This window comes from Temnothorax americanus, unplaced genomic scaffold (assembly GCF_048541705.1).
Source record: "Temnothorax americanus isolate GAGA-0224 unplaced genomic scaffold, ASM4854170v1 Scaffold7, whole genome shotgun sequence".
In the NCBI taxonomy this organism is placed as follows: domain Eukaryota; kingdom Metazoa; phylum Arthropoda; class Insecta; order Hymenoptera; family Formicidae; genus Temnothorax; species Temnothorax americanus.
In genome coordinates this window covers 5,708,238-5,733,026 of record NW_027509792.1, presented here as the reverse complement: position 1 = coordinate 5,733,026, position 24,789 = coordinate 5,708,238, and the positions used below count along the sequence as shown (strand labels likewise).

Genomic DNA, 24,789 nt, shown 5'->3' with positions numbered 1-24,789 from the left:
TCCACCAATTTCCTGTGTATTTATCATGTACAGTACAACAACGAAGTAGCGTAAAACGGTCCCGTAGAGGGTTGCATCTTTGGATGTTGGAACATCTTGAAAAAAGTTGACTCGTGCATTCCAGTTTCGTCAGGGCAGGTGATACTATCTCACGAGCGTGCCTTAAGTGCTAATTTCGCGAGCGTCACATTTCCCACGTTTGACACGGCGAATCCTCGGGAGATCCCGCGCGTCCACGTCGATGTCTGCACGCGCGGCGGCGTACATAATTCTGGATTTAGTGTCGCGTTAGGCCGTCTGAGTTTGAGGATCGTAGTCCCCCGAGTGGCGCGAGATACCGCATGGCCAGCCGTGCAGCGTGATTTGTGGACGTCAATACGGGGGTTATGCGTGACGTATCTCACCGATCATAATTACATCCTGTTACTGGAGAGATCCCAGCGCCACGGTTCCTCCTCCTTCCTCCTTCCTTCCTTCCTTCCTTCCATCCGTCCGCTCGTATAGCTCGTACCGCTCGACTGTTCTCTCTATATCTACGATGACATCCTCCAGAACTTTCTGATTTATCGATCCTGTAGAGAAATGCAATAGCTCAATCTTTCGCTGCCTTGTTGACAAAGCGTCGCGAATTTATTCGAGGAGATTATATCTTCTACACCGCCCAACAGTTTCGATCGTAAATTAATTTCTAATTATGCATGATCGATATCACTTGTTATGGGATAAGGGTCGATTTTAAGTCGATTTTATCGTGCGTATTGAAAAAGGGTCATCACAAAGATATTTTTGTATGGATTTGCGCCGTATACATAGATAATCTGACTTTACGTTTATTGCCCGGATCATTGCGAGCTTCCTTTTTTTGTGGACAGTGATATACGATATTTAAACGGACGCAGTTTAATTTCCATCAGCAACTAGCTGCTTATTTCAAACGTATTTCGACACTTCCAAAAGTGGCTTCTCCTCCTTTCGATGTTCTTTGAGACGGAAGTCATAATCTTACGTGGCTGACAGGTAATAGCCGAACATCATTGTCGCCACCCTTTGGTCCGCGTACACACGGCTATTGTGCTGCTTTTTTTATTTTTCTTCGCATCGCGTTTAATAGCGACAACATTGTCAGTAAATCACACCTAGACTTGTGAACCTAGCGCAACTCTGGGCGAGGCTATTAGTATAAATACGGTTATAATGCAGGCCCCAGGGGTTGGAAAGGGTATAAACAGCTAGTAAATCAAGACCTGCGCGACCCTCCGGCAGCAGGGGTCTGCCACCGACTCGAAATCAGGGCGAACGTTTAGCGCCTCGCAATAGCGAGTGAGTCTTTTCTAATCGGCCGTTTTTGCCCGCCTGCTGCTCTTGCAGGTGGTCGTGTCGCGTTGACATCATTGTATGCGTTAATATTAAACGAGTCGCATAAGTTCGTTTTTATAAAAATAAACGTATGGAGGCACGCAAACAAAATTTGCAAGTAACAGAAGAAAAATTGCAAGTGACTGTAAAAACAACAATAATATCGTGTTCTATTTATTGTTTACCTTTACCGTAAAAAAGTAAAAATAGAAACGTAAGAAAAGTAAAAATGAGTACACAGAAAAAAAAGAAGTGTTAAATCAACTCATATTCTTATATATACTAGACATCACAGACGCGCGTTACGCGTTACGTAAGACCGTGCGCGCGCGCTATTATCTTATATCTATATATATAAAACAAAGTCGGGTTAGTTACACCATTTATAACTCAAGAACGGCTGGACAGATTTTAATGATCTATGGTTTGTTGGATTCGTCTCCGCCCCGAATAGCATAATAACTAAAAAAAAAAAAAAAAATTAATCTAGAAAGATATCCAAATACACCAAATACCGGGGCCGGGGCAAAGCCCGGCGGGGCATGCTAGTTTTTAATATTTCACTGTTAACCACACAACTGTCAAAATATGCTATGACAGCCGCTCATGAAGTAAGCGCAACAAGAGAACCAATCGGCATCGCGGAAAAGCGACAAAATATTTCGATAGATTCGAGTATCGATGACATGCCCTTTTTAGAAGAGGAAGGATTCTTGTATAAGCAAGAATCTATAAATCTTCTTATAAGAATTTCAACTTTTTATTTCAACTTTTTTTCTGATTAAACCACGTATCAATAATACCTTCATTCAAACAATTTTTCTTCGTTTAAGAAAGGGGTTCTAGTTTAGGAGGCTAACAAAAGGAGATTTTTATGAATTTTTTTTAATGACAATAAGGCAGTTGAGGTTTCTAAACCTTTTACAATATTTAACTGCTTATTTGAAGAAGTAAAAAAAATTTTTATATTGTAAAATAATTGCAAAATGGCGCCGTGGTGTATCTCTAGTCGGAGCGCCTCGCCAACATCTGCGGGAGAAATGTAGCCCGCAATTTTGATCTGAGACAAAAAAACGAACAAGATTAATTATTAATTATTAATTTTTATATATTTTTGTTTTATGTAAAATACAAAATTTTTTAGCACTTGAACAAAAACATGAAATTTTTGAGAAAAAATATCCTCCGTTTTTGTGCAATAACAATTATTTAAATTAATATTTTTACCAAAGTTTGAGGTTCACATAGAATGGTTGTTCATTCTTTAGCTAACGCACTTTGAATCAAGTCGATTGATCAATTAGTTGTTTCTCTATCTTTCCCGCAGATTGTTATCGTAAAGCCCGTTGCCCGTTGGCATTTTAAAAACTTCATAACTCGGAAACCACTTCTATTCCAAAATTGAAATTTTCAGGGTTATTTAAGGATATAATGAAGTATATTCCCTGAAAATTTCAAAGGATTTCGAGTTGAAAGAAAAAAGTTCTGGCTATCTGAAAATGGCGATTTTTCGAAAATCGATCGGCTTTAGATGGCCATAACTTAACGAAATAAAAGCAATCAAGCAAAAAGTGGGTAGATTTCTTCAGAGTATACCTGAACAAAAAATATCAGCTGCTGATCAACCCTCTACTTCGAAAACTGTAGATATGACAGCATTTCAAAAATAGGCAAAATTTCTCTAAAACAGTGGTTTAGTTAGCAGCTCGTCGTGAAGCTGGACTCGAGTGTAAACCAATGACCAATTTTTTCCTTAAAAGTAGAGAGTTTACAGAAAAGAATGCGGCCTCAAACGAGTCTCTAAGTTATATAGAAGCTGAGATATAAATTTTTGAAAATGACTGAAAAATCGACTTTTTTCAAAATTCAAAAAATTCTCCAGCGGCCGGATTTGATCGAATCGGGCTCAAATTTTCAGGATTATCTCCTTTTCTAGTGTACTTTCGAGGAAAAAATCGGCATCAAAATCGGTGACCCACCCCCGCAATCTTTGGTCGAAAAGTAATGGATCTGCTCATATATATATATATATTTTTTTTTTTAATTCCAAAAGATATTGGCCCACTGATCGTGGTAACTGAAAAGATCCGCGGGCAGATGACGGTAGACATCGCGAGTCCAACTTGTACGAGTCTCTCACGTAACATCGAGGACGTACCTCTGCCGAATTAATCCGCCATTAATATCCGCGCGCCGAGGCGGAAGAGCCGGTCGAGTGTGTAAAGCTTCTCTCTAAACAAGCGGTTCTAACAAATGGCGAGACCGTCCACGTCCGCGTCTCCCGGCATGGCGCTCCTAATGCCGCGGCCATGTATGCATACGACCGGACGGTGATTAATGCCGGCGCGGAGGGTCAAGATCCTCGTCGATTAATCAAATTAAGGGTGGAAGCGCGAGATAAAACTCGCGCCGCTGGAAAAGTCCGGCGGCGCGGCCGATGAGAAATCGTCACCGTGCGCGTTCGCCCGTCCGATTTTGCCGGTGTGACCGTTGAAAGAGGGAAGTCCGCAGGAGGGGGGCATCGGGAGAGTCGCGCGCAAGTGTTGAAAAATGACGGGCATGACTTATCTGTATCGAGAATTGCGCTTGGCGGCCGTTTGGGAAGAGGCGTGACCACTAGCCCTTAGAGGCTTCGAGCTCCGATACATTCTGGACGGAGAGAAAACTGGACGCTCTAGTCTTGTTATGTCGCACACAAGGTAGAAGGGGCTTAAGATCTCTCAGGTGTAAACGGAAATGTGAAATATAGTCCTGATATGATCTACCCAAGTTAACCCTGTCTGTTGATCGTTTTCCAAGGTTGGTTCATCGCTCGTCGTTCATCGCTTCAGCCGTGCGAACGAGGGACGGGTAAACGCGTCTGATGAGAATCAAATACGGCACCTACGCGTAACTGAATTTACGGGTCGTCGGGCGTTCTCTCGGCACCGCAGACGGACGCTATAGAATATAGATGGACCTCTTTCAGCGTCCGGCAGCGCCCCGCGATTATACCAACGCGGCGGATCGGCGGGTCCCTCGAAACGATCAGTTAAGTCCCGCGCACGAATTCATATCTCGCGCATCGTTTGTCTCGAACAGAAGCTCGCAGGCATTCGTCGGGGACGTTTGAAGCGATGAGCTGCGGAGCGAGAGAAAGAGGGAGGGTTCTCGCCGAGTTCAGAGGGCGATCGCCGTGTGTGTACGAAGGTGGGACGACGTGCGGCAGAGGCGGGAGGAACGGGAGTGAAAGAGAATGAGGGAGATAGAGAGCGGGGCCGGCCTCGTATTCGCAAACACGCAAATTTCAAAAGGCACTCGACTATGTGATGTCGCGGCGGGCATGAGCGACGGGGCTCTCCGACGACGTATGCAAATACAGATCGAGCATGATAAATTGCTCTTGTCAAGCCACCCGGTATTTCGCACGAGCCTATAGAAACCCGTTTATCGCCGAGGTACGGATTCCGCATATAATCTCGCCGACGGTTGAAGGCAACGCCACGACGTGTCACGTCGCGCATCGCGACGGACGAAACTTTCGCGTGCGTTTAGTCGGCGCCGCCGCCGCCGCCGCCGCCGCCGCCGATGACGACAACGACGGCGACGACGACGCCGCGACAGAGTGCGGCATATACCTCCGACGTCGTTATCGTTCGCCGCCGCCACTGCTGCGAATTTTAATGGAATAGTTGCGTTGTCGCCGCGGAACGATACCGCGGCTCGCGATTTGTCACGCCGGCAGAAACGCAAACGATCGTTTCGCCCTTCTCCGCGAATTCTCCAGGAAAGTTCTGATGCGGCGTACGAGTGGAATTAGGTGATACCGTACGTCCTGAAAATTCCGCTCGCCATCTTCCGTTACGTTCTTTCATACATCTCCCTTTCAATAAACGCGATTGACTATCGGGATTTCAGTAAAATTTGAGAAATTGCATGATTTACTACCCGAACGGAAAGTCTCGCCAAATCAGACTTTAATTATTTTTTCCAACGTCCACTGGTGACCATCAAATTCTATTCCTAGTTTGCGCGCGAGTTAGTATTCCAGCTAGCCAGTACGAGGCAGAGTCGGCAGCTGAAGTCTAGGGGGTTGCGATATTACCTCTCCCTTATGATTGCACCGAGCTGTCAACAATGTCGCTGCGCGAACTTGAAAAGGCTCGTGACGTTCTTTCGGAGGAGAGGATCAGTCTTTATTTCTACCGGTCGCGAAAGAAAGCTCGCCGGCACTCGATTTAGGTGTAGATTCCGCGTCTAAATCGTTTCATTACAAGATTTCGTAGGGGGTCCCGGCGCATCTGCATTAAACGCAGCCCGGAACCGGTTCGCCAGCCTCGTATCAACCTACTAAAGCGTTTCTTTTTTCCACGTCGATTTATTGCTCGTCACGTCGTGAAAGATGTCGTCGACGAGCTCGCCACGGTTTGAGAATTGTTCCCGATGGAACGGTGGCTATTGCGATAATAACCGGTTCTTGCGATAGTCCCAAAAGATTAAATATACATTAGTCTTTATCATGTGTGTTTATTTTAATAATTATCCAATGTTCCAATCTTAATCAGACATGTACGCCTGTCATGTTAGTATTATCACGTAATGATTAGCATTAACATTCAACTTACTTTTATAAAAACAGTAGTCCCAACTTTTTGCATATATTTAAGCTGTTAGTTATCTCCCGATGTGATTATTTCCAGGTAAAAAGCTGTTTCTTTTTTTCTTTTTTTGTCAGAGGTTTCTTTCTATATTTTTCGACGTATTAAATGCACTAATGCTTTCAGTACATGGCATGGGCTTTGTATAACACCATTTCAGTTTGACGCATACACGCGTGATTATCGCGCATTAGGGTAGTAAATAAAACGCTCGCTAATGGAACATTGCAATACCGCGCACATTTCGCTTTCTCTGCATTATGTTGCCGTCGATCAGTATACGACATGTATCAGGAATTCCAATTATCCGTGTGTTTTGGGTCATATGTACAAGCACGATCCCGCCTCTGTCTGTATACGTAAAAATCAGATATCCCTTTTAACGTAAGGCATGCAATCAATTCACAATTATTCAGATATTTCCATTTTAACTTCTTTACACAATTATCTTTGTGGGCGTATTGGCCAACAATATTAAAAGCTTGAAAACGCACAATTTATTCTCGATATCGTACATTCGTAGTAATAATATCGAATTCGTATCAAAGCTACCGGATGTACTCCGTTGCCCTCGCATATTGCATTCCGTCGAAAGGTGTTCTTCATTCAGTACCAATCATGTAGAAGCGGAGGACGTATGCGGAATATTAGATTCGCGTTTCCTTTCGCGACGGTCGGGATCGCCGTCGCGTCACGTCCCGAAGGGCCATCGCGGTGGGAAGCTCGAAATGTGAGTCAGAACGAAAGCGAATGTATAGTTGATTCGAGAAGTGATTCGTCGGGGAGCACCCACAGGCGCCCACGCCACGCCTTCAAACCGGGTCCCACTCCTTCGTATTTTCACCCAATCCACTCTGCCTCTTTTCCTTTGACCATGCTGCTTTTCACGTCGCTCCGGGGAGAGTTCTCGCTCGATGCGTCCCGTTTTCGAAAAGCGCCGTTCCTCGTTCAATCCGGCCGCTTTAGAGGGATGAAAAGAACCGTGGTCGGGTCGCTGGCAACACGCGCATACTCATATATATACACACACACATTCACACACACACTAACGACCGGTCATCTGGTCGGACAAACAACCTCAACTCAAGAGATTAGGATAATATTGAACTCTCAATTCTATTAATACGTTTCTGCACATAACTATTTCAAAGTAAATCACACACACAACCGAAAAAAATATGACCTGAGAAAAAATTTCTGCACTCACATGGACCAAATTTTTGGCGTAAAATTTATTAATAATAATCGATGTGACATGCAGTATGCGAAATTCGCTTAAGATATTTGTGGAGAGCAGAATTCGATTTCCTGATATCTCTGTCTGGTGATATCTCTATTTCATCACGTATCAGCAGATGCACCTGTTTGTTTCTCAGAGGGTTCGAATTAAAATGATTGATAAGACCCACTTCAACTGAGGCAGACTCATCGAGGGCTTCGCGTCGATAATCGAAACGATTATAATCGCGATTAAACAATGAGAAATTAATAAGCGAGAATGGAAATACGATATTTTTCTTTCGCTTAATACGATTCGTTCTCAGCGATTCGTTTGCATCTCAGACCGGCGCGCCGTTCATTATCTAATTTGACTTTTACATTTTGTTCAGGCGTTATATTCAGATCTTGAAACGAGACGAGTTCCGCCTTGTTCGCCGTTAATACGTGACCCGTGTTGAAAACGCGCTAAAATAAATAATACCGTAACGACGTTGGATACTGCGCGACCCGCCTCGCATTCAGATTTCAAGGAGAGAATAATTACCTCGCGCCGCATATAACGCATCATGCCGGCGCACGGAAGCGTCGTGGCGCTTTCTTCGGCTCGGCAGAAGCGTATGGACCATTGAATAATGCAGCCAGCAGCGAGCGCGATTCCGCGCACGCACGTGACGCACCAACTGCGGCAAAGCGCGCGCGCGCGCGCTTTTTTCTCTCTTTTTTTTTTACGTCGCATCGTGCACAGGGAGAGAGGAGTGCATTCACCAGGAGGGCGCAATATCTGGAGGACCGCGTTTTGCCGTCCCTCCCTTCGTTCGTCCCTTTTCCACTCTTCATCCCTCCGCTTCCACTCCCCCTTCCCACTGCGGGTGCATGGGTCGTTGACCTGACCTGGTGAAACACATACGGGGGTCCTTACGCGGACTCTGAACCGTACGCAGCGTTCAGAGGAGAGGATTTTACACAGACTCCTTTGCGATGGAAAGGGGTAGGCGGTGGCGAACGACCGGATGAAAATATGAAAGCGCGCAAGGGAGAAAGAAAGAGAGAGAGAGAGAGAGAGAGAGAGAGAGAGAGAGAGAGCGAGAAGGAAAGAAGCGCGCATTCACATGCGAAAGGAGTCACATGCGCATTAAACTGTCTTCCTCTCTCTCTCTCTCTCTCTTTCTCTTCCCATTCAAACGTCTTCTTTTTCTTTTCTTTCGTTATATGCACTCGCGAAACGTCGTTTATTCGCACCGCGGGCGAATCTCTCTTTCTCCGCTGAATACGCTCCTCTTTCTTTTCATTCTCTTCGTCTGTCTTCTCCACTCTGGAAGCATCGTTCATTCGCACCCTGTGCCCTCGGAATATAGGACATGCGTAAGCCTAGCAACGAATCACGCGGTGATGTATGTCCCGTACTCCGGTGATTTATATGTATAATCGTGCGATAGCGCGGCGCGTTGATTAAATTTTTCCCGTCCTAAACGAGAGGCTCCTCGCTCGTTTGCGATTCTCTAACTTCTTATGAGTTTTCATCAGTACGCGCGCGCGATTATAAATAGACACGGGCCGGAAATTCAATACACGTGCGCTTGCAAAACCGGTATGCGATTTATATGTTCTATTATTCGTAACCGTGCGTCGTCGTCGGGCTTTGAACCTTCCTGACATTTCAGGAGGACACGAAGTGAAGTGTGCGAATGAATAATATAATGGTGATCAAATAGCGGCGGGTTGCCCTCGAGAAAGCTCGCTTTGGTCGGCCGAAACATCATTTCACTGGGCTTTACCCTTTAATATTATATCATTTTTTTTATTGTCTCACGTAGACGGTACGTAAATAAATGTTTTATATTTTCCATCTTTTGTGCATTTTCATTTTCCGATTCTATGACATGTTTTTCCTTTGTCAAAAATAAACATTCCTGCTTTTACAATTAATTGAGAAGGGATGGCAGCTTTCGTGCATTTTTACATTTAAATTTTTTATTTACAATACGCAATAAAAAAGCGCACGTGTGCGTGTGTGTTTGTATCTTTTATCGCTACAGCTGCAATTGGCAATTGTCAAAGAAAATCAGTCAATGTACGACCGATATCAAAGCATAGATGCGTAAACATCGTCGTTGAATACGAATCGTCGTGCGGCGACGTGTCAACATTCGCGCGCAGCCGAGCGCATTGACCCGGTCAATCCGGCTGCCACGATGAATGCGCGTAAGTGCAGTCTTACGCAATACGCGCGAGAAAGGGTGGCGTGGCCGGATGGTTGGAGAGGTCGGGGATGTGATGCCGAAGCGCGTGTAGGGAAGGAGGAAAAAGATCGTAGCGTCGAACGCGCCCGGTGGGAAACGCATAATATAGAGGGGGAGGACGGGACGTAGTGCATTATGGATACGCCACTATTCACCCCGCTTATTACTTCCTACATACCAGCCCTCTTACCCAGGTACGCACGAGAGGCGTACGAGCCATCGTCACACGCACGCGTTTTGTTCTCAAGGAACGCGCTTCAACCGCCGTTCGCGTGCAACGACTTCGCGGCCAGTCTGCGGAAGAACAGGGAGGTATATAGGGAAAATAAAAAGGAAGAAGCTAAAGAGAAGAAAAGAATCAAAGTAATTCTTTTTCTCGCCAGTAATAATAATTCACAAGGAAAACAATTTATTTCGACCAAACTGGCAGTTTATTATATAACGTTTATATATACGACGTTTCGGCCATTGCTTTTGGTCCTTATCAAGTACACTGTGTCATAAAATTAAATAGCCGCTCGAAGCATCCTGTTAGTTACAAGTTTTTTTCCCGGAAAATCATATCTAAAAGATGTAATCGAGAATCCGTATGTTCATAATTATTGCAGCCAACGCGCATTGTCGAGAAGCCACGGTGTGACAATGGCAATTCATCCTTGTTTAAAACACGTATGGTGTAACTATGAGATACCATAATCAAGACGGAGCAAAAGAGAGCAAACTGATGTTCACGGCCGACCTCCAACAGAACGTGAACACACCGTGGCTTGTCACACCGTGGCTTCTCGACAATGCGTTGGCTGCAATAATTATGAACATACAGACTCTCGATTACATCTTTTAGATATAATTTTCCGGGGGAAAAACTCGTAACTAACAGGATGCTTCGAGCGGCTATTTAATTTTATGACATAGTGTACTTGATAAGGACCAAAAACAATGGTCGAAACGTCGTACATATAACATAAACGTTATAATAAACTGCCAGTTTGGTCGAAATAAATTGTTTTTCTTGAGAACAAAAGAATGTCGAACCAGTCGGAATTTCTTGAATTTGTTCGACTCATTTTCCCTCTCTTCGCGAGTAAATTCGGTAATGGCTGCGGGGTTTGTGGGCGACGACGGCGCGCTTGCATTTTTCAAAAGCGTGTGTACGAGTAGCTTAGTCGTGAGATACGATAGCCTGATAAATAATAAACCGGCCTTTCCGCACGTCGCGGGTCAGCAACCTAAAGGCGACGGCAACATCGTCGAGGATGGATAATAGTCAGAGAGATACGTTGAGCCACGTTGAGTTGACACTGCCTTCATGACATTTTTGATTACGCGAACCGATTTGTTTTCGAGTCTTGGGGTAATATTATCTTGTCCATTATAAATTTTAGTGAACTTATCTTTATCATTTATGTAAAACCATCTTAAGGAAATGATATGTACATACGTTTCCTGAAAATTACAATTATCTGAATAATTATCTATTTAATTTTGTGTAAGAGAGTGCTGAAAATATTTTATTATAGAATTAATTTTTACTATGTGTTGTTAATATATAATTGGGATATATTTACTGACTTGTCGAGAGTTTGCTTGAACAATAAAATTGCAAGAACTACTTATCCTTAACCAACAAACACCTGGATCTATAGTTTTACATCGGCGGGTGGCTCGTCGATTTCGAATTTAACATCGCAGCGGGAGGTGGAGCGAGCGAGAGCGAGAGAGCAGAGGAGTCTATGGCGTAGGATTAACAACCGGATAATGAAGTCAGTGTTTCATGCCCTGTGAAATTGCGCTCACTCGGACCGCCATTCGATTCTCGCTTTGATTGCGCTATGGGCGAAAGCACAATGGCTATAAACCGTCCAGCGTTGAGCACCATCGCTAGTAATCCTCCTTCCCCCTTTTGTTAGATGGAATTTTCGGGCTCGAGATTTTCCAGATTTTTCAACGCGCTCGTCAACGCTTTGAAATCGCGCGTTAGCCATTTCGCCAACGCTTCGACGTTCGCGACTCCGTTTTGTGAAATTAAAAGCTGAAACGTAAAATTGACCGTTTCGACAGGAATTCTATTAATCCTTTACTTTGCATCGAGAGTACATAGAGATTTAATATTTTGTTATAAGTTAAAATAGATTCTTTGTAAGTAAATAAATATATTGCAAGATGAATGAACTCTTATTTATTTCTCTCTCGCGCGAAATGCATTTCGAAGGCAACTTCAATGGTCTTTTTTTTTATCTTGAAATAATATACATAATAGAAAATATATTGTTATATAGGATTTGTCGAGAAGGCGGTGCGTTTAAAAAAGATTTACGGAATTGAGTCATGTCGTTGCATTGCTCTATTATAAAAAAATCGCTGCGTACAAAATGTATAGTCCGAATGCCGCCGAACTTGATAAAATATTTCTTTAATTCTTTGGTGGACGCTACATTTTACAAGATTTTTCGCGTCGAATTTTCCCGGGTTTCCCGACGGCTGCGGGCCGTCCACGCGCCGCTTTCGAAATGGCTATTTCACCCTCGCGAACTTTCACGGTGTATTATCGGGGTAGGCCTCTCTCTCTCTCTCTTTTTCCTCTGTGTTTTTTAAAATTCTCGCTAACGCCATTACCGTGGACGTATACCGACTGTTTTTGTAAGCCGACGCACAGAAAAGATTTGCCCGACGTTCCCTGCATATGCGATCGCATGACGCGCTCGCTCGCTGTCGCATTTAAACGCGTAAACGAATTAACTCGAATTTCAATAATCCGTTTAGCCCGCGCCAGGGATTCTCGTCCCCTGGGCTGTTTCGGAAAACTGCTCGGCGTATATGGAGTAATTTTGTGCACCGTAAACAAAATTATACGGGACGCAGTGGTGCACTTTGCGGGAATTCAGTGTATATATTCCTTTTTCTCTTTACAAAAGCTTATGCGACATCGTTAGAGAAAATTACGTTTGCTTATTCTGCAGATAAAATAACGATGATCTCTATTACTGTTATAATCTACAGTAACATAAAGATATAACAATATTGCGATTCATACGAAATTTCGCGTATCTGAATATTTACTGACAATTTTCAATCGTAATGACGGACAGTGTAGAGATTTGAGTGGCCGCTGCAAGAGTGCAAGGTGCTGAAAATGTGGTTTCACCATGTCCGCGCGTTCGACGAATCGGACGACTGCAATCACGTGGCTTTTACGCCACGGCGCCCCTCGCTGAAAACCAAATGAGTGGTTGTTGGCCGCAGAGGACGATGATGATGACGATGACGATGATCATCATTACCGCGGTGTCCCGATACGATGACCCCGCTGCTGCAGCACTGATGATTCACGAACGCTTATTAGCTCCCGGCTCTCTTGCCCATTCTCTTTTTCTCCCTTATTATCTCATTCTCTCACCCTTTACGTTGCCCCCCCCCCTCTCTCTCTCTCTCTCTCTCTCTCTCTCTCTCTCTCTCTCTCTCTCTCTCTCTCCTTCTCCCTCGTGTCGTCGTCAATATGAGATAACGAACGGTAGATCGCCGGCAGCCGAATTGCGACTATCACTTTCATGATCTATTATTTACGAAACTTAACTCTATCGGACGTTCGTTAGACGCGGCTTTGAAACCGATGAAATAAACAGAATTAATGTTTTCATCTTTCCTGCGCGCGGTGTAACCGAATGAGAGGTATAAATCAAGCCCCGCACAATCATCATCGTCCACGCCCGACCCTCGGGACACAGTTGAGTAGGCGATCAGATCCACGTGCAGAACGATGATGATGATGACTATCATTGTAGCTCGCGCAGATGATCTCGTTAGGGCCGCGATGGCTTCCGTTATGAGTGACGCATGCAATACAATGCAACGTGACGATGTTTCGAAGTGCACAACGGTATCAATGGAAATGTCGGATTTCGGAGAAAATTTGTCGACGACGATCAGTTTTTCCAAATTTTCACGGGGTGTGTGATGGCTAATAAAATATAATAAAGATTTTATTTTTTACCGACCGTTCTCGAGCCGCACGAATCGACGATCCGGCATGGCGGTTGATCGCGTCCTTTTCATTCCCCGGTCGTTCCCGGTCCTCGTCGCGGCGGAATCAATATGGGATGATGAACTGCGTGGATTGAAAGCGATCGCTGGTGTTAACAGCGTTATAACAACCAAGCCAAGGCCGGGCGGGATCTCTCTGTATTGCCAGCCGGTGCGGTCATGATGTCCGCGGTATTTTGCACGCTGTGACCCCACGTTGTGAAACCCACCATTTACCTCTATCTATCACGATCATTTGGTGGCCGGAGTCGCGGCGAAAGCCACGGTCGGGTCGCCGCCGTAGCCACTCGACAGTTTCGATATTCACTCTAGCGTTCGAGCCACGATATTAAAGTATACTCGTCGATCGGACTTGTTGAATTACGACGAGTTTTTTTTTTGCTCTATACCATCCACTTCGTATCTTTCCTGTTATCTCAAGCTTTTCGAGATCAAATATCCCGAGCACGGTTTGTCGCTGTTCTCCATGCATAACGCATACACTCTCCTGGATACCTACCGTTTGATCTACAGGCTTGTTTACCCTGTTACGCGCGAATAAAGCCGAGTCCGCGATTGGATCCACTATACGTTCACATCTCGTTTCCGGTTCAGCGCTTTTTTGTTAAGCGAGAGCAAGTATTTTCTTTCTAAAAAAGATGAATGGAAACGCGACGAAAAGAGTGGAGTGCGCAATAATCGTTGCGCGACTGACGAATGATAAAAGGCTCGACGTTTATTGAGATGAGCATAACGGGATTACGTCTATTAATTGGACGCGTTTTTCAAGTAATATTTACCCTTTTTCCTCCCCCGTGAAGATTGCTGCAGCGCGGACTGCATGGAACTGACATTAAGCGCCGTTTTTTATGGAGCGCCGCAATTAGTCGCGCGTTTTATGCTCTCGCATACTCGTCGTGTCGGATCATGACGGTCATTTTTCACGAAGGTCATGAAGAGCAATATAATTGACTTTAATGTTTTATCTTCCCCTTAAAAAAGTTTACTTCTCTCGGCACAAATGTCTCAAGTATATTTTTCTCCGCTGAGATAAAATTCCTTTCTATCTTGATTTTTCCGTTTTCATGTGAAATCCTGGAAATTGACGCACGCCACACTCTGTATTCACGGAACGATATTATCCAACTTTGTTATTAATTCGCCGAGTATTTCTCTGGAGGCAATTTGTACTGAAATTATATCCCTCCTATAAATGCCGCGCGGAAATTTTCTGTATTTTCCATCTGCGTACCGTGCGAAAATGATAACAGGGGAATCCGAAGGAATCAGCATTCGAAGCGGAATATCGCGGTTCTTTCGTTTTCTTTCGATGGCTCAAATGTCGTTGACTTCCGATTCTGCATTTCCAATGTCGAAACGTAAGATTCTCTCCCGTTTTCCAAGCTAGAGATACCAATAAACCTATATTGTTCGCGAATGAAAGTACGCACGCAAACCGCAGACATATACCAGAAACGATGCACTTTTCCTTATCCGGGAAATGCGAACCCGACTGCCCGTCTGACTCGTCGGAGATAAGGAATTAAAAGTGTGGATTTTGCCTGGTTTATTACGAATTAAACGTAATGCCGTCGGCCGTGAAAAAGTGTCTGCCGCTCGTAAATGCAAATAACTTGTGTGGGTAAACACGTACGTATGCGCACTCATAGGTCGGTTGGATTAAGTAATATGCGGAGCGGAGTAGTGGAGGATTTTACCCTACTCGACATTCTTTTATGATTCCGAGGGTTTTTCTGTTGTGTGAATGTGTGTGTGTGTCTCTCGCTGAAATGTTACTCGTTACCTATATCGCGTCGCGCTGTTCTATATATGTTTCGATTCTCTCCGTAATATTATTTCGCGATCGGTAATTGATGTAGGAGTTAGAAACACGGAATATTTTAGTATAGAAAGATAAAGTTGTCAAACTGGAAGAGAATTTTTAGCGCAACTTTATTCTAATTGTATAATAAAATTATATCAAATTGAAAAATAATTAGTAGAAATAATCTATAATTATTTGTCTCATTTATAGAATTTATTATTCGCATGATTTATATTATTTATCGGACTAAGGCGTATAAGAGTGGATGGAATTGCCCTTTTGTTGCCTTCCTGGAATACGTACCGCCATACGCGTGTAAGTACGAGCAATAATGTAGCGATATACACCCGGTGTTTAGTACTCGTACTCATATTATCGTAGCCCGTGTTTGACCACGGCTTGCAGCCGCGGTTATTTGCACTGTACGCATTCGTATAGATTGCACGGTGGACGAATCGCGATATCGGGACTGATGTATCGTTAAGATATCGGGCACGATATACCAACGTCGAACGAGCGCCGCCGTCTATATCCGGTAACGACTTCGAACGAGCGATTTTCGGCGAGAACTCGCGCGGGCTTTATGGACAAACGAATCGAGGAGGGTGGAATTGGCCGAGATAACGGTAGGCTTCAGGTGAATCCCAAATGCCCGATCGTGCCAATCGAAAACTCGACAAATCCAAACACGTGCGATATATATAATAACGGGAGAATATCGAGTCTCGATACAAGTTTCTCTTGGGGGAAAAAAAAACGTGGGCTTTTAAATTACTCGTTTAACAAATTGATTGAATCGTCGCAATGCAATTGGATATGTATATACGAGAGAGCGGTGTTCAATTTGAGCTGCATGCGCATAAAACAGCTACCGCTGTCCAATGTATGTACGAGAGACGCGAAGCGGTAAAAAACAATATTTGAAAACGTCATACATACGAGCGCAACGATTCGGCTCGCCGCGGCGAACTTCCGTCGGTGCGAATAACGAGAATTCCACGAAAGACCGTGCATTGACGTCACGTCACGAATGGACACGGTAAAATCTCACCCCCGATGTCGACCTCTCGCGAATCGGAAGCGTCATTATGAAAAATACGGCCGACAGCGAGATTTCAGTTGCATCGCGAATATATGATTTTGCATTGCTTTATTATCACGGCCCCGGCAGCGCGTCGCGTACAAATTGTCCGGGCGATCTTCGAAAACCGGGAAATTTTTGCGTAGCTGTCGCGATCGTTGATTGCCGCACCGGCGAGGGCAGCCGGACTGATGGGCAGCTGGACCGCGGTAACTGATCGCGCGGCGACGGGGGAGGGCTGTTGGGTAGGCGGTGGTGCTTTTAAAAGTGGCCGCCTGAAAAAAAAAGGCCGTTCGCGCTCCAACGGACGTGTATACGCTCGCATGCGCAGCCGAGATACGAGGCCTCTTTACGAGCAATATCTAATGGATTGCATCGGGCGAGCGCAAACGTTAAATTTGACGTTCACGATTATTGCAGCCCTCCGGGGAGGCTTGCGCGGCGTTTCGCAAGGTACGGGCGGGTGGCGGGATAGGACGATGTTCGACGTTAATTTTATAATCCTGACGAAAAAGTTACGACCCGGTAGTAGCCCGAGTAATCCTTTTTCTCTCTCTCCGTTTCACGTTGGCCGCCGCCCCGGTATCCGTTGTATACTTCTGTTTTTCATTTCGAATTTTTCTTTGCCGTAATAATTCCTTCTTCCGTTTACGGGCGAGTTTAATCTCTCGCTGTGTGCCTGCGATATTTTATGCATTTTGTGTGCATTTACCATTTTTTCTCTCTCTCTCTCTCTCTCTCTCTCTCTCTCTTTTTCGATTTAACAAAATTCATTTCAATTATGCGAAATAGTTCCAGAAATGTTGTTCCGTTATTGCATAATTAATTAACGAAATTCTTTTGGAGGTGAATTAAAAAGCGCATAGTTGCCAGAACGGAACGTATACTCGCCTATTTAAATTTCATTCCATTAACAGTACACAGAGCGGCTAAATTTTTCTGTTCTTTCTTGCCTTAATTTTCGTTGCTTATTCCGCCTCTTTGTTTCTCACTTTTGAAATCGACCCTTTCCCTTTTCCTTTCCTTTTCCCTACCTTACAAATTGCTCCAACGTTCGCGTACCTATAAGAAAAGGGTTGCGCGATACTCGGTAAGCGGCTTGCTGTTGCCGCACTCCAACAACCAATGGTTGTTAAGTTTAGTCAACTTGCACTTTAACGACACCTTCTTTTACTCTTTTACGTTAGGAAAGTTGCACCGGCTATGAAACGCATTCAAAGGCGAGGAGTGAAGTTTAAAGTGCGCGTTCCGGACCGAACTTTATTTTTCACAGCGAGAGCAGTTTCTCTTGCGACTTATTTTCGAATTACGTGTTTCCTCTACTTTCACCTTAATTCAACGTCATACGTACTGTTATTAATAAAACTGCTATTAATAAAAAAAAATAGTTTAATATAATCATTTAACTGTATTTCTATACTTTCGCAATATTTTTAACTCTTTTACAACGTTGAGCGTGAAATACTTTAGTTATCATAATGAATATCTAATTCATAGAAAAGTCGATTGCTTCTGATACCGATCTTTTCTCTTCTTTATGTCGGGAAAGGACGTATTCGCGCCGTAATGAGAAAACCTTTCAAGTCAAGGAGGCTGCGCGTTAACTGTAACGCATGACGGCTTCGTGGGGCCGCTCGCTTGTCATCGCGACGTTGCGCGTATCCTCGTTACGCATCTGCGCGAAGGCGCCCGCGTTCCGCGAATCAATCCGACGTATAATCAGTACGACAAAGCGAACGCAACGTGAAGATAGGCCGGAAATGATGGTCCCAAAGAGAAAGAATTTTCTCCCTATCCCTCGTCTTTCTTCGTACGCCGAGGTGGAACGCACAATGCAACGCATAATGCAAATCGTAGCTGGATCCAGCAAATCCAGTGACGACGTCGCGAGACGTGTTGGCTGTTATATAATAGAAGCGCATCTAAGTAATAACTATAGGGGTAATCATCGGAGATACATTTGCATCATTTACACACACACAGTGTCATGGCGCACAAAATGGAGCACGAGAAATAATAAGTGCGATGCAAATATTAAGAGAATGACATTTTTTACGGGTCTGTTATACGTACATTATATACACATTTATTAGATATGTATTTTTTACATTTACATTCGATATAAATCGAACATCGATAAAAATATATGGAACACCGCGGCAAATGCGCGCGCGAATAGAGCATGACGATGATTCTCGTCCTCCGTGATTCTTGTCTGCATTATCGGTTTTTCCCTGGTTGAGGAATAACGTCCTGGTTGTAATTACGCGGGATGAAAGTGCGTGTCGCGCACGCGAGCGAGCTGCGTGCATACGCACGCACAGTTTCTTTTCTCATTTCAACGGATGCATTGTGCGTGCGTTCTACCGCGATCTCTTACATTTTCTATACCTCGTACGCGGGCTTTGTGGCTCATCGTTGCGGATGTAAAGATATTTCCTTTGATATTTCGATATCCCGGATAGAGCATGAATATTCGAGAGTTTGTTGAGAAAATGTGCGCGTCAATTTCTTATTTCTCTGAAATTAATAAAGATTATTATCTACTTAATAATTTGCAAAATCGCCTTTATTTTTGAATGTGTAACACTCTCATATCTTATGTTCAAAATAAAAATGTAAAAAACTTATACCTTGTGGACAGTATCACGAGTTTTAAGGAAGTGCAAGAGCGGCGATAAACTTTTATCGTCTCATGCCCGAAACTTCGATTAGTCCGGTAAAGGATAACGATTCTTCTTACGTGATATTTTTAGAAACTGTGGTGAACCCAATGAGTACTTTATCCCAAACGGCACCAGTGGTACAATAGGTTTGCAACGACATTCGGCAAAAAGCCGCCCCCATCCGCACGAGTCGACTTTGATTGCGGCAGCGTCACGAAGAAGCGCGAATTTGCCATTCTCATTCTGACCTAGTTCAATTTCGTGTTTGCCGACGCGGTACTTCCGTAATACTCCATGCCCGACGAATATAATTTACCTTTAGTGGAAAAGTTTAAACGGGCTTTCTTCGGCGCGCCCAGCAGAGCGCTCGTAGCTCGGCTGCTCGCATTTAAACGGAGGTCGTTGGCCCGAACATTTCCGCGGGTTTGATAGCACTGCCAGTTGCTGCTTATCCTCATCTCATATACGTCGAGAGAGAGATTCTTGTAATTTAATCGCACGACTCCACTTTTACACTTTTAAATACGTAATACTTTTCGACTTTATGCTATCGCGCGGGCGATATCATAAAACTGACGAGAAACATAATTTGATTGCGTTTTAATTCAGAGAATCAGTTGACGATAATTTTACCCGCAAGATTAGATCTGCGAAAGCTCTAATATGAAATACATTTCATATTGTAAATTATGAGTTAGATATTCGAAGATATTTGATGAAAAAATCAAGCTTTATTATTACCTCGCCTAAATTTCACTATGCTTCACCCGAAGTCTGTTTTGCAATAATCTCTTCTCTCGAAATTGAAAACGATCAATCGGGTAATAACGCTGATTCAACAGAACGTTATCACGACAGAAAATTTTACTTTGTATCAGGATTCAACGACTCGCGATCCCTCGTCTTTAAACTCAGGACATTGCCCCGTACATGTCAAGGGGTTTGGTACCACTGGCATAGATGCATAAATGCACGACACGCACGCACGCATGCACGCATCGCCCGCGCGCGCGCGCACACACACACACACGCGCGTACATTTGGAGATGCGTAGCGTGCGTGCACGCGTAGCGCAAGACGCGCGTACCTACAGTACATGCAAATAAATATGCCATGCGAGGAAACGGGGTGCAAAGAGAGGACGGAGGGTGAGGAGGAGAGGAGGGAAGCGCGGATCTACCAGCGGGGTGCAACAATAGGCCCTCAGTAGTTGCCATGGTAACACCATCAATCCCTTAGCAACAGCTTGAGATCTTAAAGCCGAGGCTTCGCCGCGCTTTGTGCGATCATTTAATGACGGTGGTGTCCGGGAGAAATCCGGGATCATGATGGATTTTCCCCACGCGAAAATGGCGTCCGGTATAGGGTAGCGTAATCAAACCAGACGAACCACCTTCGAAGAGGATGAAGATTTTGACGTGTGGGAAAAATTCTCGAGATATTACGAATAAATCAAAGATCATTAACGAAGTCTATATTAGAGTTTGCTTTATCGTCACAAATGAGAATTTTTTATAAAATCGTTCTATATTCTTTGCTGTTAAATATGTTAAATCGAGAAGAAATTCAGTGAAATTCGAGTTTCGTTTTTGAAACTCGTTTTCTACTGAATACATATATTTATTTCAGTATAGCTGCAGTTGTAATTAAAACTCGAAACTTATAATTAATAAAGTAACGGACATGTAATAATTTAGTTAGCGAAAATATAGATATCTCTGATTTGTTTTATGAAAATGCAGTAAATTTAACATTAAACAGAAGAAAATTTTAGAGTGTTGAGATTACCAAGTCTTATAAAATAGATAGCCATATGGCTAACATTCATTACTTTATTGCATCGTAAATTGTCAACTGCAATGAGACAGGAAATAAATATATGCAGTCGGCGATTTCTACTCTAGATTGATTGCCTCGAATGGAGGCAGGAAGTTGTTAATTGAGTCGGAACCGCCTTTCTTTAACAATCTAGTTTTTCATCAACGCTGAAGGATAAGGATGAGAAATGAGAAAGTGATGATGTGGATCTTCAAAGTGGCCTTCGCTTCAGGATAAAATTCTTCTCCGATTTCCTCGGAATTTATTACACAAACTACGGAGTGACAGGCAATTAATTCGTTGCGAAATAACGTGAGACACACGATACTTCCAAACATTGTATCTTCCTGTATCAATTGAACATATTTTATTTTGCAATCGTATAAATGCGCTACCCATTGCATGAGTTGGAAATCGTCCTTAATTGCTTTTCCTTCGTTTTCCCAATTACAGTTTGCGACTTCTCGACGCTATACCAGCCTCCTCTGTAAAGCCGCCGTCCGCTCAGCAATCACTCGACGTTCCTTCATTAATTTCTACCTGCCTGCTTTAATTCCACCGGCGTTTCTACGCGGACTAAATAATAAAACGAAGGCTGCGGGCGTATGGCCAAAGTCATGACTAAGTCCGATGCCGTGGCGGCGCATGTCAAGCCAGCTGAGGGTGAGAAGCCGACGATGGTGGGAGGATGAGGATCGTCCTTTTATCATTCTCGTCTTCCTCCGTCGAGTTCACCGTTTCTCTTTTTTTTTTTTGCAGCCACCCCGCGCGCGCGTAGCGCACCTCTCGTTCCTCCGGTTTATCTCTATTCCGTTCCGACTCTACCTCGCTAATTCACTCGTTAGCGCAATTACATATTTAACGCCCAAAATTTCAGCCCGAGCTCGTGTTTCCTCACCGGAATTCCCGTGCGAGAAGAGGCCCCGCTTTCTCATTGCCGGCAGAGCACCGGATCGCGGCTCGCTCTATCAGATCCAGTTTGATCCAGCCGCTTTTACGAAGCCGACGAAATTCGTGGTTAATTAGATCGTATTCAGCAGAGCGTACGTGTTTCATATACAGTCCGTAATATCTAACCCGTTTCGATTACCTTCCGACAGTGATTCCCATATTTTAGCAGAGTTCCTTTGATAGAAAAAATTTCGTTGTAGGTATGTTACATGTGCGTTCCTATTTCTTATAATATAATTTTTATAAAATGCAATCACGTTTTATCACATAATAGGTTGGCCAATAAGTCCGTGCGGTTTTTTACTTATAAATTTATAAGTAAAAAAATTGCACGGAATTATTGGCCAACCTAATATGTATTATATAAGAACCTTTTTCTTAAAAGATTTGTCTAATTTTTGTTATTAAGTTGTATTTTACTTAATTATTAAGTAAGTGTTGTAATAACATCTTAAATATAATAAAACTTGGATTATATAGTCACGCAAAATCTATATCTATATAATAAATATATATCTATACGAACGTGCGTATATGAACATTTTACAAATGTTTGTAAGCGAGGAATCGCTTCGTAAGCCGAATAAATTGATTGATTTCCGCTAATTGATTTGCACATGATCGAGCATTCGCTGGGACAAGAATGTTTCAAAATACGAAGGGCGCAAGTGTTCATTCCGAATGCCGTGAATACATCTGCATGCAGATTGATTGATTTCTATGCGTTACGGGCATCACCCGCAATCCTGTAAATTGATTCTTAATTAACTGTCAAGCACTGGACACTTGAATCGGCGTGTTCCGTGAATTGTATTGACGTAACGCGCAAATATATTCCACATATAAAATCAAGAATAGCTCTGTACCGTTTAAACGTATATAGAATAAATAAACCAAATGTATATGAAATAAAAAGACTATAATTTATTACTATAATTTGGTATGTTTTTACAAATCTCTTTGAAATTAATTCGATGCAGTTTAATTAGACTTTTAAGTTTTTGCCGAATAATTGATCTGGAGATTAAAGGGCATTCTAAATTCAATTCGTTAAAAATAAATCGTATTAGGTTTTAATTCTAAATTACATTTTACATGATACTTTTTAACTACGTTAACGAGAGTTCGATGCAATCTTTTCGATTAAATAAAATAGCATTAAAATGAGTCCGTATACGCACATGTACACAAACGTGATGCTTTCTTACTGATTGCAAACAAGGTATTTAAAAAGAGAATAGAGATCTCACACACACAGAACGCGAAGTGAACACGTGGTAAGTGGATGAAGATACGCGTAGTTAACAACTTCATTCTCTGGAAGATAAAACGGAAAGCGTGTTGAAGCTATCTAAACACGTGGCTCGACGGAATGCAAAGAAAAGGAGAAAAAGGAAAAGGAAAAGCGGGAGAAAGAGAGGAAAACGACATCGCGGATATCTTTATTTCGTCGAGTTCGATATTTATGGCGGGGATGCGTCTCGACAAAATGCCGCCGGGTATCGGCGCAACAGGTAAATCGAGTGATCACAAGCGTCGTTAAAAGAAATCGGCACCATCCGTACGTCACGCGGATATGATTATATTACTGTTATCGACCGGCTTGGTGGCCGATCACCTTCCGTACTAGAACTGCTTTGGCTCGCTGTTACTTTAGACATGAAATCCGGTATATAAATAGAATTTTGCCAGTAATGCGCGAGATTCGTGATTAAGCTGAGATTAAGTTAATGCGCTCTTGCCGACGCGTATGATATCGGTGCACCAGAAATTAATTTTTGTAAGACCCGATCATATGAAATTACGAATAATGCCGAACAGTCGGTGCTTGATACGGACTTTATAAATACTTGCTGCCGAGTACCGATTGACAGAATCAAATCTTCGGAGCAGGGGAGGCTTCGCGCACTGTCCCCAGGCCAGCTGCCTTCATTTCCATATACCGCCGGCCGTGCACCTATCTGTTGTTTTGTCCGCGAGGGCCGTCGTCAGGGGCGCGACTTGGAAATTGGCAGTACGCATCGCGCACCGTGTCCCGGGCATTGATTAATGGCGCGCCTGTTGCAGCCCCGGTTACAATGCAATTTGCTTTGCGCGCGCGGGCAGTGCAGTGCAGCGGGTAGCGGGCGCGCGCTATCCTGGTCCGCGCCCGATAGCGCGTCTGCGGCGCGCGGGACACGCGTGTGCGTGTGTGCTCGCAGCGAAGTGACAAAGCCGTGACAAGAGTGACACGGTGACATGGAACGCGCGACAACTAATTAATCATCCTGGCGCGGCCGAACGCGGCGGGTCCTTGCCCGCGCGTTGCATCGCCGCGCTGCACTCTGCGCGGAAGGGTGACAATGTATGCGTACATGCGTGTATATGTGCGTATGCAGCACAATGAATGCATCGGCATGCACCTACCTACCGTCCTTTTGATACCGTCGGGTGTTCTGTGACGCGCGCGCTGCCGCAATTGCGTGCACGGTCGAGCTTTGCATCTTTGTCCGAATTGCGAGCTCCCCATTCTGCTTGAACTCCTTTCTCTCCCTTTCTCTCTCTCTCTGTCTCTCTCTCTCTCTCTCTCTCTCTTTCTTTCTCGTTCGCTGGCTACCCCTCTATGTCTTCGTTTCTGTCCGTTCTGTATGTAGCTGCATAACCCAGAACTAGCGTTCCCTTCCAAATAGCGATCGCCATTCGATTTGCCTATCGGCACTGTTGCAGATACGCGTCGAATCGCGCGTCACGCTTACCGTCGGCGTGCGGTTTCATCAGGGTGGACGTTCCATTCGGTTTCGGTATAGAAAGTACGCGATCGCGCGTGTTGGTTTAGCATTAATTACGGCCGCGGCAAGTGGCCGAGATTAATGGCTGCGGGATGCCGTGTAACATGTAATATCGAGAACACATTTGGCCGGCGTAATGTATTATAAGCCGCGTACCCGGCAAGTAGATTACCGTAGTTTCGACGATATACACTCCGCGTTACCGA

General features: G+C 44.0%; 2 long non-coding RNA genes across 2 annotated transcripts in view; one reads left to right on the top strand and one right to left on the bottom strand.

Annotated features, from left to right (window-relative positions):
• Positions 1 to 22,672, top strand: part of LOC143906068 (uncharacterized) — a 193,815-nt gene extending 171,143 nt beyond the window's left edge. The window contains exon 4 of the long non-coding RNA XR_013259436.1: positions 21,742 to 22,672. This is a non-coding gene — a long non-coding RNA (uncharacterized LOC143906068). The remainder of the gene's footprint in view (positions 1 to 21,741) is intronic.
• The window catches only part of LOC143906069 (uncharacterized), a 36,275-nt gene extending 11,817 nt beyond the window's left edge, over positions 1 to 24,458 (bottom strand). Inside the window, exon 1 of the long non-coding RNA XR_013259437.1 lies at positions 24,226 to 24,458. This is a non-coding gene — a long non-coding RNA (uncharacterized LOC143906069). The remainder of the gene's footprint in view (positions 1 to 24,225) is intronic.
• Between the last annotated feature and the right edge of the window lie 331 nt (positions 24,459 to 24,789).